Here is a 19,856-nt window from a genome sequence, read left to right as displayed (position 1 = left end):
AAAACTGCAGTTACGTGTGGATGAAAGGCCAAACTGTGAGCAAAGAGTCACAGTTTTATAAATACCTGCGTTGGTGTGGACAGCCCCTAATACAGAACGGGTGTGAATGGATGACTCTGGGAACAGGGAGGGACTAACGAGACAGGTGTGACATAAAACAGGCGGGAAAACACACAAGGACAGGAAGTAAAACCAGACACGGCACACGAGGAGAGCATCTATAAAATAAAACAAGGAACACAAACAGAAAACTTGAAAACAAAGTCCATAGGATAACAGAATATAAGCAAAAAAACAGGATCATGACAGACAGTCATCATCAAACACTTGGTCAGTGGCGCCTCCAGTGTCAGTTTAGGACTCTCAGTGGCACCGTGTGTGTGTGTGGCATTGTGTCTTTTCTTAAAGAAACTTCCATTTTCACAGGAAAAAGAGTTTCAGCTGATTAAATGTATATAGTCTTTTTTCAAAATAAACTGATGCAGGATACAGGTAAAATAGTTGGTCTGTGTGTGTACTTCTTCAGGTTTAGGCAACAAAAGCATGAGGTTAGGTTTAAAAAAAACATCATGGTTTGACTTAGCATATCATTTTGCTAACATTATGTAACATCACGTCATGTATGTCACATGCGTTATGTTACAAGCGTAGTATGCCACACACATAAGCACACTGCATTGTTATTATAGCACCTCGAGTGACTTTTGGTTTCATACAGGAAACAAACAGCACTCTCCTGGATGAAAGTCCATGAGGATGAAAGCTCCACCCTGTATGGACAGTTGCTCAGAGCATCAAGACATGCCACCACCGGGTGTGTCTCATTACTTCACTTAAGTGTACCTCGGTACAACTCTATGTGACACCAAGGGCCACTGACCAAGCATTGATATTCATCGAGTTAGGAGTGAGACTGGGGGGCGTATTCACAAACAGCCTGAGAACACTCTCAGAGCGCTCTTAACTTAGCCTAAAAAAGTAAGTAAGGAGTCATGGCTTAGGAGTGATTTAGGAGAGTTCTTAGAGGAACTCTAAACAAGGAAGGGACAGAAACTTTTACCTTAGTGAGGAGGTGTGGTTGACCCTGTTGCTAGGTATGATGCTTTCGTTTAACAGGTGTAATTGGTTGTCCTTGTGTGAGTCTGCGAGGTGAGGACACCCAGTGGAAATAAATTGACCTAGTGACTGTGAAAGTGTTGTCATTGTTAGTGTGCTCACTCTGCTGATAGAAGGTTGAGACAGTCTCAAGTCATCTCTGATGCACTGTTGCATTTTTCCTGTTTTCCAGATATCTTTGTATGGTGATCATTTTATTTCTGGCGTTATAGCATTAGGTGAGAAATGTGTGTGTATCCCTAATGATATCAGCCACAAACAGTATCCCTGCACAATCTAATCTGCTGCATTTAATGTCCTCACTGTCATCCAGAGTTAAGAGAATATTTTTCCCACCTCTTTGTGTTTTCACCATTTTCTATTTTCACCTTAGGAACCAAGGTGCTTTGTGAATAAGTTTTATCTTTGCCAAGATCTAGTCTTAACTTTAAGGAGAAATTCTAAGAAAACGTCACAATTCAGTGAATTTTCTGAGAATTTTGAAACCAGGAGCAACTCTTTCACTCTTCCATTTCAGACATTGTGCTGTTCTATTGATTTCTGGGCAACAACGTTGAACCAAAATATAAACACCTCAGGTGGATTAGAGGAACCAGACATGAACTGACGATGTTCTCAGGCAGCATTTTTCAGTCCACTGATACTGTAGTAATGATTAAGGCTCAATTCAGTCAATATGAATGTCATTTAACTCGACAAACAGCGGCCTGCTTGTCGTTACAAATTAATGCAGGCCAGCCAGACACTGTTAAAGCTAACACAACTTTGTTTGAAATCTCAGTGGAGACCCCAGAGTTTCCAAAGATGACAGATTTGAATATGAATTCTGCAGAGTAATGAAGTATAAATAGGGGTGTAACGGTACACAAGTCACGGTTTGTTTTTTTTCAGTACAGTAATGAAAAAAATAGACAACTATTAAATATCTTTTACTTATTGGTAACCTTATTAAAACATACCACCACAGCAGTTAACTCTTTTTACACAATTTTTGAATGAAATAAATATATATAAAATCCTGCTTTTTCACATTGTTTGAATGAAAATAGAAATATAAAAGTGAAAAATAAAATCCTGCTGTTTTTTTAACACATTTTTTGAATGAAAAATATAAATATAAATTTCTGCTTAAACACTTTTACTCAATTAAAATAAAAAGTATAGTGCAGCTGGTCAGCTTTAAAGCCTGCTCAGATTCAGTTTTACTAGGAACTTACTAAGTTTTCCCACTTTGTTAAAGTGCAGTAAACAAAACATGCTTATATCTTAAGTGCAGCTTAAACAATTTTACTCAACTCCAATGGCGTTGTTTATTTCTTTAGCGCGATGGTCAGGGAAACGCTCTTTCTTTTTAAACGACGACGATATCGTAGTTTGCACCAGATTGCTTTTTCTAGTCGTGCCGGTTAACGTTCAAACTCGGGTGGTGTCGCTTTAGATGCGTTAGCATGTTCGACGTGTTTCCAAGTACATACCCGACCGCTGTTCTGCAGTGTCGGCACACTGCTTTTGTCTTGTCCACTTGTTTATTTCCATCTTCGTATTTTACCCTGAAACCAAAGTGTTCCCAAATGGAGGACTTAAGGTTTGCGGGTGGGTCTTCAGGTTCGTCAGGCTCACTTACCATGTTGTCAAAATGCGAGAATGCGCTGCACAAAGTGAAAGCGGAGATTTACGGGACTCGGTCCGTCACTCGATTATGTCCGTCGGGGAACTAGATATTTTAAATGATTCGGCTCGTAAAAACGGAATTAAAATAAAACAAAATAAAATAAAATAATATCCTGCGCCCAATAATTCGATACAGGGTCGTGCTGAACCGAAAGTCGCGTACCGAACGGTTCGACACAAATACATGTACCGTTACGGCCCTAAGTATAAATGATGCACAACACAGAGAGAATATTTCTTTGACGCATTGTGCCTCCAAAAATCAGCGTAAACATCGTATAGCTAAAATGATACAGAATATATCTGAGATGACAAACAAACAAAATGGAATTTCTGCATGTTAAAGGACAAAACATTACACCAAATGCAAATATTACATCCAAAGGATTTTAATTTAAATGCAGGGAAACAGTACATTAATCAGATGTAAAAATCACTATGTCATGGTGTCCCAGGAGTTGCTCTATATATGGAACAGCTCCAGGATTATCAGCACAGTCTGTCTCTGTGGCGACTGGCTCACAAATTAATAACTCAGCTTATAGAAGCATTATGTAAATGATATTTTTTTCAGGGGGATTTTCATCTTTGATTTACACAGCGCAGAAGACAAACATCTAACCCCCCGTTGAACCGGCCATGTGTTACAGAGCAGGCCTGTGTCCCGACCGTGTGCATTGGCTGTGTTTCCGCATGGCCACCCATTAGCGGCAGCAACAACAGTCAGCTACATCTAAAGGCGGCGTGTCTCGTTTCACGCTCACGGAGACAAACAGAGTAAAAGAATGATAGAGATAAATCTCTGTGTACTGCTGGGCCCGAGCAAAGGCAATCAGTCATGGTTGAACTGTGCTATGACTTCAATTTCAGTGAGAGGAAACTCATCCTGCTATCTCATTTGATTGCACAATAGAGAGGCCCACTGTTGGGACTCTGTTTATTTCATCCCGGTAAAATGGAGAAAGGCAACATTTTTGCGATTGTTGTACCAAGGAAATACACACATGCTGCTCTTTGAGAATGACAATGACACTCAGACAGGACTTTATTTGTTATATTTTATTATAACAATAAAAAACAAGCACAAAAAGCAAAACTACGGTAACACAAACAGATCAAATTAATGCAGAGGCAGGAACAAGGAGCCAAAAGGGATAAAGTTTTCTATTTTATACATATTTTTTTTAATCTGTGTTTCACCATGCTGTGTTGATGGCATTAATAAAATGCCTCAGTCAACATAAAAATTTGATTGAATGTGTACAAGAGCACAGAAGTTTGGTTCAGTTAACCTTTTAAAATCAGATTTTCACTGTAAAGTTTCTCCTGAGTAGTTTTAAAGTCAGGAAGAAAAACTTTTCATCACTGTACGACAGCATCGCATTTATATTCTGTATCTTTTTGCTCCGATATTTTATGAAACTGCATTATGTTTACACTGAATGACCCAAGATACCATGCTTTTAGGATGTTACTACTGTACAACATTAAACTATTCTAAATTTTGTCCTCAAAATCATCACTTTTTGCTTGAATTCAACCTAAAACTTCCTGGTATATTTGGAAACTTTGGAACTGAGATGAGAATTTAGAGGCAGGTGGTGTTTGTGCTCATGATCCAGTCACAGATGCCGATGAGTCTGTGATCATGAGTCTCCTACAGCCTGTGGAGCAAGATCATGGCCCAGTCCTTGATGAATCTGTTAACTTGTGTTTTTCCTCCAAATAAATGTGGCTAAAACCAGATAAATGTTTATTGATTTTTGGAGGAGGCGTCTTCCCGCTGGTCCTGTTCTGAGTTTGAAGGGTGAGCCAGTGGCAGCAGTGCAGTAATATCCCAGCAAACATAGAACGACAGGGAGACGTTCAGATCAGGTTTGTATAACTTTGTTTGCATGTTCTCCCTGTGTCAGCGTGGGTTTTCTCTCGGTACTCCAGCTTCCTCCCACAGTCCAAAGACATGCAGGTTAACTGGTGACTCTAAATTGTCCGTAGGTGTGAATGTGAGTGTGAATGGTTGTCTGTCTCTATGTGTCAGCCCTGTGATAGTCTGGGGACCTGTCCAGGGTGTACCCTGCCTCTCGCCCAATGTCAGCTTGGATAGGCTCCAGCCCCCCTGCGACCCCCATGAGGATAAGCGATTACGGAGAATGAATGAACATTTTTGTACATCTGGTGGGCGTGTAAGTCACGTCTGACTCTGGCTGCTTTTGGACAACTGTGGACGTACAAGACAGGTTCAGTAACTGCATGTCTGACTTTAACGTCTGTGGAAATACTCAACAGGTTCAATATCTGAACATCTGACGAGTAGGGACCCTCTTGGCAGTTTATGCAAGTATTTGGGCACTGTCCTAGACAAAAAGTTTTAATTTGATGCAAACACAGATGCTATATGTAAAAAGGCAAATCAATGGTTATTCTTTTTAAAGATGTTTAACATAGACACAACAACGAAACGAAATTCTTTAATTCATCTTTTACTGAGTCTGTTCTGTAGTAAGAGCCATCTCAAAGGCTGTTATTTTGGATTTTCAACATCTTTTACATGTTGAGTTCCAGATGTTTCAATCAGGGAGAAGGTTTAGTCTCCCCAAAGGTAACACTTATACAGATTAAACTTATTTAAAACTATTGTTTTTTGAAATCAAATTATAACCCTGGATGTCATTGTATCTTCTTTTCCCATGATTTACGGTGTCATCGTAGGAGATATGGATCTTATGCTGTGTTGTGTATATTGTATTGTGTGTATTTGTGTTGGACTACTGTCTGTAAAGTAAATGACCTCTCTTTAGATTTGGCACAAACGCTTACTTGGACTCAGCTGGTTAGATTTTGGTGGTCAAAGGTCAAAGTCATGACCTTGCGTCCGTCTCATTCTTGTGAACACAATATCTCAAGAAAGCCTCCTTTGAGTGTCCTCAAATTTGGTACAAACATCTCCTTGAACTCAAGAATGAAATTTTGTGGTCAAAGTTCAAAGGTCAAGGTCACTGTTTTTGGCCATAAATGTGGAATACATACGGGGGGGGGTGTGTGTGAAGCATCCATGTTTGTTAATGCAAAAAAAACCCAACACTTTGATGCTGTTTAACATTCCTATTTACCAAAAGTTGTTTTCTGCTCTGTGTGATTCAGTGTTAATTGTTTCACATTGGCCTCTCACTTCTTTTTTCACAAGTTTTCTCTCCTAATAAAGCACTGTCAGTTAAGGCGATTGGCTACAGCTGAGCTGAGAAATTTAACCTTTTGGTGAGTCATTGTTTCTCCATGGCAGTGTTACTAAGAATTACACACATGCTACACTACATGCCTGCCTATGCATAGTGATGATAATGTGATGTTCACAAGAACACAGAAAGCCTGAGTCTGGAAGATTTAATTAAAGGTGGACGCTGTATGTGTTAACGGGTTCTGATAATATGCATCTCAACGACAGATAGATGACACGTGTTGTCGTCAGAGGGCTAATTAGTGACTGAAAATAGTCCCTTATAAGGACATAAGATCATATTAGCACACCTGAAGAAGAGTAAGGTAACCAGGTAACAAAACATCAAGACCTCTGCATGACGCACATGCATGAAGTTTAATCTTTTTCACTTTAACTCCAAAAATAGACGTTCAAATGATCAACTTTCTTTACACACACACACACACACACACACACACACTTTTCTAAAAGTTACATGGCCCTGAAACCATGGCAACGTAATGTTTAATTTTTTGGTGTTGTGCAGGCTTGAACTTTTCTTGTCTGCCATATATGTGTGCATGTGTGTATGTGTGTGTGTCTGCAATCTGCATCTGTCATCCGCGTTGATTTACCTCTGACTCATTCTCCTGATTCGTTCCAAGTAGTAATTAATTTTAATTTTAAAATGCAATGATAGTCGATTTTGTGATGTGGGAATGTGACAAATTGTGACTCAGATTTGTATGAAATATTAATCTATTTTGTTGTTTTTATTATGTCACTTTTGCATTTACATTTTGGCATTTGCTAACAACACAGTTATCAAATCGGAATTTATCACTTTTTATGTTCAGGATAATCACTGAAGAATATTAAAATGTCCCTGGAGATCCTGTGCACGTAAACAGCTTCTAATATTCTGAGCCTTACTTTTAAAAAATCTTACACATAAATATGTGCGGTACGTATCTTTTTTTGCCTTGTGGTTAACAAGCACATCAGATCAGCTGTGATCTTAATGCATATCTTCATTTCTCTCTCCTTATAGGGAGCGATGCTGCCGGTGAACCAGTGGAAATGAGTCTGGACCGTTCGTAGGTCACATCAGGTGATGATGTTTCCCATCTGTCAGGTTTAATGTCATGCCAGTACTGTTAGCCCCCTTCCTCTTTAGTCGTCTCTCCACACGTCTACACAAACACACACACATATTCACACATGCCTGCAAATGGATGTCCGCTGCTGTGTGTGAGGATGTTTCCTGTTGTAATTGAGTGAAGGCTCACTGATGTGTGCTTACATTAGAGAGTATGTACAGCTGAAGTGACACACACACACACACACACACACACACATGTCACTAAACTCACTTCCTTGTTTTGGTTGTAAAGATGCCGACATGTGCCACACGAACATCTCACATTTACCAACAAAAAACTATTGCCTAAAACCGTGCAAAGCAATTCCTTGATATTCTGCACCAAAGTGGGAGTAAACATTTTTGGAACACAGACACGATTCTATCACAAAACACACCTGGAGAACATCTGACAAGTGCTGACAACCAACCTGCTCTCACTCCGAAGTCGTTGAAATCCAACGCTTGGGCAGTGACTTGCGGCGTCAGACACTGATGAAAAACCTGTCCTTTAACGCTGGCATGATACGTGGGTGGTTGCTGTTGTAGTTTAATGGCACTCAGCAGCATCAGGGGGAAACACAGTGGGACATGAACGGAAGTTAAGATGCCGAAAGTCCAAGTAGGGTGAGATGGTGAATGGGTCTAACAAAGATTGAGTCTCACTCAGGGAGAGTGGTGTTCTTGTTTCCTAGATCCAACCATGTGCATTAGTTGTTGAAGGCAAAAAAACATAAATTTGCGGGGTTTTTACGACAAAAGTGCCTTTATTTTGAAAGAGACTGTATGTAAACTGTAAATTTGTGTATTTTGGAAGAAGACAATGCACGTAACAGGCAGAACTTGACACTGCATTCCAGAACGTCGTCAACCAACGCACCCAGGGTACCTTTCACGTCGTATGTGGATGTGGAAAGTCTATGACCAAACGTCGATATGTGACGAGGTCAGAGTGAGTATGTGTTGTGATAACAGACAAGACAAATCACCATGGCAGAGGTTGTTAGACCCAGATCTATTGCACATGCTGATAGAATAAATGTGACTTGGATTAAATATGCGTGGTTAGTGGTATTAGTGTAATACAAATCACACACTCATAACAGTGTGGTTTTATTCACACTGGAACAAGTTGTCTTTGAATTTTAATGACTTGTATAAAAAAATTACAACTATTTTTTAGAACTTTCATCATTTCATTCAATGCCATTGCAAAAAATGACAAAAAACACCACAACATGCATTGAAATGTTTCAGGAAAGCAGCAGTGAAATTTGGAATTTTAGTCTACAACAATCAACAAAAAAAGTCAACAAAATCCTAGACTCACAAGTCAGTCTTTAGACGCTTTGCTTAACTAAAGACTGATGACTTTCTCCCTGATTTTGTGTTTAGATGGGCGGATACAATTTCAGAGTTTAAAAAAACTCCCTACGTTGCAGAACCAATAGTACATGTGCAGGGCGGTCCTTCGGTGGCTCGCTGAACTCTTGTGCTTGTAAACATAGTCCCACTAGAAACGTGTAGCGGTACAAAATGGCTCAGCCATGCTCGCAGAGAACGCTGTCAAAGTTAGTGGATGTTTGTCACGTTTGTGGCGACACATTCTCGCCAACTAAAAGAAACAAGCATAGTCTTTGACACGGCCATGACTCAGCCGTCCGGCCGGACTATAGAGGGAATCGCCTTGTTGTTTACAAATACTTCTGGGTAGAAAACCAGCAGAGCTTTTAGCTCTGTCTATCTGTCTTTCTATCTATCTATCTATCTATCTATATATACTATATATATATAAAATCACATTTTTCACATCACTGTATCACCGTTTAGACTAATCCGATGTTTGTAAAGTCTATAAACACAATGATTGAACAAACATTACTATTTCTTTCCGTTAGCAGTGTCTGTAATAGGTAATAACTCATTAAACGGTCCGTGAAAAAAATATCTTTTCCAGCGGATATCTTAGTTACAACATGATTGAGCTAGCAAAGCAGTTTTGTGTTGCTATGTGTGGTATTTATTCAGTTTTGGGAAATCACGATGTCTAGAAAGCATCAGTGGCTGCAGCTGACAGGGACAGCTAACACTAGCAGCAAAGCTAACAACAGGACGTCATCTGTTAAAAGCCTCCCGTTGTCAGATATGACATGAAACTACTCTAGTTAGCTCCATCATGTTGTAACTAAGACATCCGCTGGAAAAAATATTTTCTTCACGGATGAGCACATGTTTGATAAAACGGAGTTAAATCTCTCAGCATCCATTTTCAAGCTCTCTGTGTGTTTGTTTCCTTGCGGACGAGAAAAGGGGGAGCGCACATTTCCAAGAAGGCGTGTCCTTTTCAAAAATGCAAGAGGCGTTGCTTTGTTGCTGGCCGTTTTCGCCAGTGTGTTAAACACACTTTAGAAAGGAGTGTCCCCAGACTATCAGAAGGCGGAGATCTCTGATTGTCTGGTGGCGAGACTAACAAAATCCTGGGGGGACTGAATACTGTAGTCAGTATTCTCCAGCCATAGACTTCCAATATGTTCAATTTGCATACCACGCTAACCATATTACTTTAGCATGTTAGCATGCTAACATTTGCTAATTACCACAAACAAAATTATAGCTTTCCAGTTATTGGGAACCCAAGTGTAGGACAAATTGAAATTTTTGCCCTGGTGATAGGGGTCCATGTCACTCATCCGACAGCCCATTGGTCTGACATCTCATTAGTCCGACGGTCCGCGGTGCTGAACGGCTCCCAGCGGGCGTATTTCTGCCTTGATGGTGCGCCACGACCGGCTCTGGGTCAGCTGGGAAAGGCTTGAGGTGAAGCAGGCTCACGGTTTATGTGTTTGTCGCTTTCTTTTTCATTTTAACCCACACCATGATCTTTTCCTGACCCTAACCAAGTGGTTTTTGTGCCTAAACCTAACCAGACCTTAACCACAGGGCATCATGATGATTTCGGAACGGACTTCGGAACAATGGGTTTAATATGGTCGGAACAATGGGATGTCAGACCAATAGGCTGTCGGACCAATGGGCAGTTCCCGGTGATAGCGCTAGATAAAAAGTCAGTGTATCACCAAAGCGATCAGGAAGCCATTTAATGTCTTTACCAAATTTTGTAGCAATCCATCCAACAGATATCGAAACATTTCCCTGAAAAGTTTGCAGATATATTTCACTAAAAGCCAAAAATGTCAGTCTCAGTGTATCACCATAGTCAGTAAGATTCATCGTGACGATCTTTCCAAATTTTTATGCTGACCCATTCAGTATATTTTGAGTTATTCCAGTCCTGGCCAAAGGAGGTTGTTCTCATGCACTGTTCGTATGTATACCTACAAAAAGTAACGTACCACAATTTGTGTATAACTCACGTAATCAGGAAGGCTGCAATCACGTGACGAATACGCTGATGGGAGTAAAGACGGAAGTGGTATAAATTCCAAAAGTCTGTGTAAGTAGGTAGTTTGGGGTGGTGGATGGGTCAGGCAACACAGGATTTGTTGTGATATTTGATCTTTGAGTTATTTTAAGGTCCACCATAACCATGTTTCTTTTCCTAAACCTAACCTATGTAACTTGATGTTAATTACGTAACGCCAGCTGTTGTACGAGGACACAATGATGTGATGCACCAAAACATCTTAGAAAACAATAGTAGAACTAAAGCCTTGCAAACACAGTTTTCTTAGCACTGCGTGATGTTTTCAAACTTCAGTCTCTCCATTATCTGTGCCCACTTTCCTGGAGCCTCTGCCAGCTCCAACTGGGCAAGAGGCAGAGTACACTCCGAACAGGTTGGCAGTCTCACGCGGCTGACACATAAGCAAAGCAATCACACCTTCAGTTCAGCCTGAGCTGCATGTGTTTGGACTGTGGGAGGAAACTGGAGCACTCAGAGGGAAACCTGTGCAGACAGTGGGGAGCATGAGGTGGATCTCTGGCTGATATCAAACAACTTGTTGCACTCAGTTTCCATCTTCTGTCTGACATTGCGTCCAATCTAACTGATTTCCATGAGGGAAGGGGATTCAATTTCTCCAACAGTTACTAGAGATCAATGTGTCTGTCTGTATCTATTGTTATTTTAAGTTGACACTGATGTGTAGCCATGCCAACATTTTGCTGTGTTCCACAACAAGTCTCACCTCAGCCGCTGAAGATCAACCTGTGCCTTGTATCATTTCTTGACAACAATGTGTAAAGACAGAAGATATATTTTTTCAAAATGGTGTCCTTTTAACATTAGAAGACAGTGTATACAGCAACATTTCCATTCACACTTCTTTTTGTGTGCACTTTTTAATTACAAAAAAGGCATCTGCACTCCCAGCTCTCCCTTAGTTATTATCAAGTGTTTCCACTTGACAGTAATTCTCCTTTTCACAAGACATGAGCCCGCTTGTTCATTTGACCTCCGAGAGCAGCTTATTCATGTGTAACCACCGCTCTCCAGAAAGTGGCTCCATTGTCAACAGATCTTTTCACCGCTGAGGTCTCTCCTAGTGAAATGACTTGATGGATTTTTCCCTAAGCCGTGGGCTCTTAGCTGGGCTGAAACAATAATTGCGTGGATCAGTTTTGTTCTTTGCTCCCTTTGATAGATTCCCAATCCCCTCCCCATTGGGTTTTTCTCCGTCCTTTATAATAGCCCTTCCTCACATTTCTCTTTTAGATTTCTTCTGTGGTTGAGGGTATTGACAGAGAGGAGCGGGGCTGAAAAGAGACATATGGTCACTGAGCTACATCCTGTTGGACATCACACTCTCCTCACCACTCTGCACGCAGCATTAGCAGACACTCTTTTTCTTCTGAGGAATGAAACTACGACTGCTATCTGTTAAACTATAACTTAACCCTGACTGTTGTCCTCCCTTCTACTCTACCTTTAACCTTCTCTGAGCTCTAACACACCTTAACAAAAAAGACATGTCCTCCCTGTGCCAGTTTAGACGTTCCCCTCTTTGGTCTCAATTATTGTCTGATGGGATTTTTAATGGTACCTCGTGTCAGAGTGGGGCTTTTTTGGCACATTATCACACACAGCCTTCACTGCAACTGACAGCAGAGTAATGAAAAAAGTGGAATCACCTGTCAGGTCCGTTTCATACCATCAGCTTAGAGCCTGAGGTTTATCAAAAGGGTTTATCGCAAAATGATACGAGGCAAAGGTACAGCGATGTTTATTTGATGTTGGGGAAATAAGTAAAGTGGCTGTGAATGGATAGGAAAGTGAAAACAGTTTTCGTGGGGTAATTATGTTGTTGTGCCACTGTTGCACTGAGTACTCCAATTATTGCCTGTGACAAACAAAGCCATGTACTTTAAAATGCTTTATGAATATTAGGCAAAAGAAATGGATTTCATTTAAAGGATAACTTCGGTATTTTTCAACCTGGGCCCTATTTCCCCATGTGTATGTGTGCGTATGATTCATAGGTACAACTCGTTTTAAAATTGGTCCAGTATTGAGGGAGGCGGATGCAGCCAGCAGGTAGATTTCGCGAGGTAGATATGGGGGCAAATGCGTCCCGTATAAGTTTGCGCATTAAAAGTGCTTTTTTTCGCCACTGACTGGTTCAGATCGCCAGTGCTATCTCTGTAAATAGCATACTAAGCGTTTCCCTGACCCTTCACCTCCTCCCGGGTGTGTGTGACGTCATCTCGCGAGAGGTTTGCTCTTTAAGGTCATTCTTCACCTGTATGCTAACAATAATAATAATAATCTTTATTTCTAAAGAGCTTTTCAACACAGAGTTACAAAGTGCTTTACATTTTAATAATTAAAACAGACAAGTTATGAAAACAACAAATTTTAAAAGAACTGACAAAAACACTCCTTCACTTTACATTTTGTACAGTGGAAATAAGAGTAACACCAAGGGACAGGTGCAGTAGCTCAGTCCATAGGGACTTGGGTTGGAGTTGCTGGCTCGAGTCCCCATCTGGACCAAATATGGAGCATGGACTGGTAGCCAGAGTGGTGCCAGTTCGCCTCCTGGGCACTGTGATGCCCTTGAGCAAGGCACCGAACCCCCAACTGCTCAGGGCACCTGTCCATGTACAGCCCCTACACTCTGACATCTCTCCATTCAATGCATGTGTAGGTCCTGTTTGTGCATGTGTGTGTATTTCAGGCCTGTGTGTATATGACAACAGATTGAAAAAATAATTGACTTTGCCCTCAAGGATTAATAAAGTACATCTTTTTCTTTCTTCTTCTCCTAAAACACTAATATATCTTACAACACATGATACATTTCACAAAAATGGGTATGTGTCTGTCATTTGTATTAGATCAATAATTGGGTTGAAAATCACACATAAAGGGCCAATATTATATAATAAAAATAATGACCAATCTATAATTTAATTTTTTGTACGTTCCTTTTGGTTTCAATGAACTGTGACAAAAATAAAAAGTAGGAAATGTATTCTTGTTTTTCTTATTTCTGACAGGGACACAAAAATCACGATGGTTGAAGAATCAGTCTTAAATTGAAGCACTGCTGGGACAAGTAAATGGATTTTAGCACGCTGGGAGTCTGCGTGCAGTGCTCCATCAATGAAGTAGGTGGCGGCTGTCTGAATATGTGCCTTGTATACTGGGCAGCACTGGTAAACACGGGCAGCATGCTAACTGGAGACGTGAAAAAAAATCAGAAAAGACCAGACAGCATTTGTGGCACTTAGCTCGGTATCAGTTTCTTTGAATCTGATCTAAAGCACTTGATACAAGGAGATCACATGCAGCTGCCTCAGCCTGCTTCATAACGTGTACAAAGTTTTCTGAAGAACTTATCTCAGAACAAATGGATTTTACTTCCCATCTTATCTTAATAAATTCTAATGTATTTATTCATGCCTCTGTATGTATGGCATGCTACAGCAGAATATTTATCTCTCTGCCACCCACACATGCCCTGCAAACACTGACTGAGATAAATGAAACACTGAAGCTTTTTCTGTATGATATTTCACCAGAGTCATACCATGTGTATAATAAAATACAATTCTATTATTTATGTATTATCAGTTTGTGTTGTAATTCCTTTGAGCTAATCTGCAATGTCAGAAGAGAAAACACTTTAATAAATTAATACATTTCTTAAAAATGTCCTGCCGTTGTATCACGTTGCTTTAATTATTTGATACACATCAGAAGTTTCACTTCACAACCATCTGTTGCTGATCCAAATCCTGCATTCACACAAACTTTCTGCAGTTATTTTGTCCTCTGATCATCAAACAGATGGTTGGAAATGACTCACCCTGAAGACCGAAGCCACTCACTTCATCCCCTCGTTAGCTGTCAGCAGCACAGCGTTTCAAATTCAAAACATTGAAGTGATTCACGTAGCATTCACATCAAAATGAAATGCTCGTGGTTACACCTCACTGTGTCTGCTGTCTTGTCTTGAATTTTGAGGAGGAATAAAATAACAAATATGGAGCATTTTCTACCCTCTGATCTATTTTTAAGCACAAAGCGGTACAGAATTCCCTCCTCTGGAGTTTTGTTGTTGTTTGATGCAGAGCAGCATTACTCAGCTCTGGGTGTAACCTAAGACATGAAGCTACGCTCGTAGGAGACGCAGCAGTGTTTCTGCATCAACTAAAAGATATAACAGATCTGTGTATTTATTGTTGGGGAAGTTTCTCTGCTTAGACTAATCTTCTATTTATTACATATGTGTCTGTCTTTATTTTTTCTTCTGTCTGTCCTCATCTCTTGCATCAAAGTCAGAAATATAATGACAAAACAGTGACTACATTAGAAGAAGACTTACACCTCAAGCACATATTCACAACCTGAGATAGTGTCAGTAGATCATGCAAACCATTTCCATCGATCTATTTTCTGTGAATGCTCATCCTCTTAAGGATTGTGAGGGGCCCGGAGCCAGTTCCAGCTGACATTGGGTGAAAGGTGGGGCACATCCTGGAGCCAGACTATCACAGGGCTTACACACAGGCTACATTCAGACTAAAGGCAAATCAGATTTGTTTCTCAAACCAGATCTTTAAGACAGACTGTCAGCACTGTTATTTACAAGTGGTCAGATCAGATTTGTGTGTCCACACATCACCAACCTGTCGAAATGCGTTGCTGTGGTAACAATGGAGGAGTCAGTAACTACGTAGCTACGCTGGTTATGTGACTGTCCAACATGAAAGTATTAGAAATGGAGGACTATGGTCAGAGCAAGAAATTAGGGTGCAGCAGCTTCACATGGACTCCCAGAGCTCTCACACATCCAAAAATGGCCTTCGGAAAATTCCTCCCCTTGTTTGACTGGGTGGTGGTGGAGTGCTTCACCACAGAGACGGTAACAAATGCTGCCAGAGAAGACTCAAGGCAAAGTGCTGGCCAGTGGTGGCGGCAGGACCCTGCTCTGTCAATCAGAAAAGGAACTTGCAGCCGGTTAGTGTGTAAATTGGAGACAAAGTACTTCTACCAGAGTACGATGGAACTGAAGTCACTCTAGATGACAAAGACTATTTCCTGTTCCGTGATGGAGGCATCCTCGGTAAATATATCCACTGAGTTTCATAGTTTTGTTGCTATAGATCGTGTCAGTCCCCGTCATCATCCCCAGAGGTCTGTTTGCCTTTTCTTTTTCTATGTTATTGCATCTGTCAATAATTCTGATCACAGTTTGTTACAATACTAAAGGTGAACTTTTAAAAAGAAAAAAGAACGAAAAGAAATGGCGGTCCATCATTTTGACCTCCAAACAATCATGCTGTGAAGAGGCAGTGCAGGACTCCTCTGTTGCGCCGGACAAACTCAGCAACAGATGCCCCGCTAGTAGCAACATGGATTCTGCTGAGCACTTCTGTCAACCTGGATCTAACTTCATGACTATGTGCGCCGTGGGAGTGACAGAGGCAAATTACACTTTGAAATTTGAGCAGCCAGAGTATCCAGACTGAGACACATCTGTAGAAATCTCATTTCAAACCACCTCCAAATGTGGTTTGGATGCAATTTGCAAAAACCACATCTCACATCTTTTTGTTCTCCAGACGTTCTAAAATCAATTTGTAGACAATGTGGATTTGCCAGAACAGATTCTCTAAACAAGGCCATAGAGAGAGACAACCATTCATGCTCACATTCACACCTACAGGCAATTTAGCGCCACCAGTAAACCCAATCTTTATGTCTTTGGACTGTGGGAGGAAGCCAAAAAAAAAAACCCCAGAGAACCATTCATATCACACCACACCATCAAATTTCATTTCACCCCATGTATTCCAACCCATCTGCTGATTATTCTGGCGTTATGGCTGGAAAGGTGGACCTTATAGACCTTATAGGTGGTCTCATCTATTCGCGTAAAGGTCTGATTGGATTAAGTTCTTAATTGCCTTTATTGCTTTGAATCTTGAACTATGTGGTGCTCAGGCTGTGCAGAGTGCTGCCAGGCAATTATTAATGCAGAAGAGAAACCCATCCCACTTTGATTGGTACTTGAATGGAGCATGAGAAAACTCAGATCATTAACATACTATTAAATGCCAGTGTCTACCATAAGGGTCTGTGCTTATCTCTAGGTTCCGGCCACTGACGACAAATCTGTAGAATCCAGGAAAAGTCATGATCAGGTTTCACTGCAATAAGCTGTAATATTATTGGTGTATAAATTAGATTACATTTTTGCTGTTATCTCTCCCTTTCTTTCTCTCTCTATCCACAGAATACAGGAATCACCAGGGCCTCCTCTATCCATTGTAGAGCAGGTGAAGATATGACTCCCACGCTCTGTCTCAACTTCCCTGGTTCTGTTGCGCCCTCCTCCCTTCAGCCGACACCAGACCGCCATCAGATTCCACCGTTCAACTGTCTGCAACCCTAGTTTCTCCCATCATTCCCCCCAACTTCCTTCCCTCCTTGTCCCTACATCGCCTCATCCCAAATCCCTTGAACTAGCTGTGTCTCTAGGGATGGCAATATCAGAAATATCTCCATAACTGTTTGATGAACTGCTGTTAAATTTAGACATTCACGCTCCCCTGAGGATAACGCCTACTATCTGAAGTGAGTTCATTTCGTTGACGTTTTTGTTTTCTAGTGAAATATCTCAAAAACCATCATGTGGATTGCCAAGAAGTCTGTCGCAGATATCCGTATTCCCCAGAGGATGAATCCTGATGACTTTGGTGATCCACTGATCCCCCCTTCGGTGTCATCAGCAGGTTGACATTTGTGCTGCAAGGTGAAATGTCTTAACAACTGCTGGATGGATTACAATGTAATTTGAGGCAGCGAATTTTTGCTATAGACATGGGCATGTGGAGTAGACTTTGCCATTATATTATTATAATCTTCATGACTCCAGTTGAACTTCATTATCTCCTCTTTGAAAAACCAAAAGACTAAAATCAAAGCTGTTTGTCTGAAGTCCTTAAGGGTCCTTGAGATTTTCACTTCAAAGGAATGTCACTCTTTAAACACTGCTGCAAATGCATTTAAGACTAAATCATTCTACAACCCACTGCAAAAACAAATACAGCATTCCTGGACAGAAATAGATGGTCTCTTTTTATTGGTCCCATAAGCAGGGCAGGCTGTTTGCTTCAGGGTCACGGGGAATACCGTGACATCTGGGTCCAACATTCCCATGATTCACTTGACATTATATGCCCCTAGTCAGTCCGATAGCTCCACTGGCAGAGTTACGGACAAGACCGTCAGAGGCTGAGGGCGAAGAAAGCGAGAGACTGAGAGTAAAGAGACAGTAAGACAAAACGGAAAGACACATCTGCAGTATTCATTATCACTTCATGTTTTGGTCGCTGTGATCAAGTGGTTTGTGATGTCTGAGAGCTGACTGATGTGTAACACCTGCCTGTGTTAGTATGATTAATGAGCAAACCCGAGGGAGCGTGCAGTGAAACACATTGTTTGCGCCACTGTAGGCATAAAGAAATTAAAAAGATCAATCAGTTAAGTTTTCTTAGTCTTGGATGATTCATGCAGTTCAGTGTTGCTGCCACTGATTAAAAGAAGTGGCTGTGCATGGGCGAGTCAAGTTACTCTGCCGATTTTCCTTACTACGCAATCAGTTAAAAAAAGAAAAACATACATCAAATTAATCTATCTCTTGTCTTGTCTTCACTTCCTATAATCTTGTGACTCAATAAAGCTGCACATATTTTTCCAAATTCATCTCATCTGTGTTGAATGTCAGTACTTACTATCTAATATTCTAGCCAGGATATTCTGTGTCTATCAAGTCTGGTCCAAGGTTTTGTATCTGAGCTTTACCCAGCAACTTCCTTCATACAATATTTGGACATATTGTATGTATCTTTCTATTTGGTCAAAAATCTGTATTTGACATACGGATATGTAAAAGCTTGCATGATAAAGCCATATGTAGTGACTGCATGGCAGCTTAGCATATAATTTAAAGGGACAGTTCACCCCAAAATCAAAAATACATATTTTCCCTCTTACCTATAGTGCTATTAATCAGTCTAGACGGTTTTTATTTGAGTTGCAGAGTGTTGGAGATATCAGCCATATAGATATCTGGCTTATCTTGAATATAATAGAACTAGATTGTGTACCAAAAAAATATATTTGAAACATTCAACAGCAATATCTCTTTCCAGAAATCATGACCTGGTTACTCAAAATAATCCACAGACCTTGTTGTGAGCAGTTTCATGTAGGAACTATTTACTTCATACTAAACTACACCTGCCCACTGTATCACTGCGCAGAAGGAAGCATGCATCTACTGCTGGCTCAAGTGGCACCACTGAACTACCTAATGCTATATAGCTCAGCTCAGGATGCCTTTAATGTTTACATCTTGTGCTTTCCCGAGTCTCTCGTCCATGAGTAGATGCACTCTTCCTTCTGCGTTGTGATTCAGTTGGCATGGAAAAATAGTTCCCACATGAAACTGCTCACAACAAGGTCTGATGATTATCTTGAGTAACCTGGAAAGAGACATTGCTGTTGAGTTTCTTAAATGTATTTTTTGCCACTTTGTGCTCTACAAGCAGAATTCAATCTAGTTCCATATACTCAGTGTTTGGCTCGTTACTCTAAAATTGTACTATTACTCATCACTTGTATTATTACTCTCTGCCAACAGTTATTCATACACTACTTGTTCTATTACTCTTCCGTCACACCCCATGAAATTGATAGTTACATATCTCCCCAAAATTCAGATGTGTGCCTCTGTGTGAATATCATGGTAATCGCTGGTAAGTGTTGCTATGGCTAGTGTGCCCAGGGGTCTTCTGTTGCCTGTGACCTGTATTTTCCCAAGGCTCTGCCTGAAAGACGTAGTCACTCATGGAGCAACATGTCATCCACCACATATTCAACTACAAGTTTCATCACTTCTTTGTAGCTGCAGCTGCCCACAAATAAGATCCAGTTTTGGTTGTCAAGCCAGTGTAGGGCTACAGCCAACGTCTGTGGCTGAGGAGGGCTCACCTTTGGTGGGGTGTATCTCCTGGAGCTTCACGCTGTTGTGTTGTCGGTCATAGTCGATATTTCAGACCACAGGATGAGTCTGCTGATGTGATTGGTTTTCAGTCAGTAGTGGGGTGATAACAAAAGGAAAGTTGCAATGAGTTGTAATATACTGTATTACTGAAATTTTATTAGTAATTAGTTACACTACTCATTACTGGGGAAGTAATATTATTTCGTCATAGTTCTGCATTCAAAGCTCATGAAACACAACAAATTAGCACCTC

The 19,856-nt window shown here is 40.7% G+C and overlaps 1 pseudogene; it reads left to right on the top strand.

The window, feature by feature from the left end:
- The first annotated feature begins 15,302 nt into the window (after positions 1-15,302).
- Positions 15,303-16,866, top strand: LOC117248115 (10 kDa heat shock protein, mitochondrial pseudogene; annotated as a pseudogene).
- The last annotated feature ends 2,990 nt before the right edge of the window (positions 16,867-19,856 follow it).

The sequence above is a fragment of the Epinephelus lanceolatus genome, chromosome 17, assembly GCF_041903045.1.
Source record: "Epinephelus lanceolatus isolate andai-2023 chromosome 17, ASM4190304v1, whole genome shotgun sequence".
NCBI lineage: Eukaryota > Metazoa > Chordata > Actinopteri > Perciformes > Serranidae > Epinephelus > Epinephelus lanceolatus.
The sequence above is the reverse complement of the archived record's forward strand: the minus strand, read 5'-3'. Positions and strand labels throughout refer to the sequence as shown.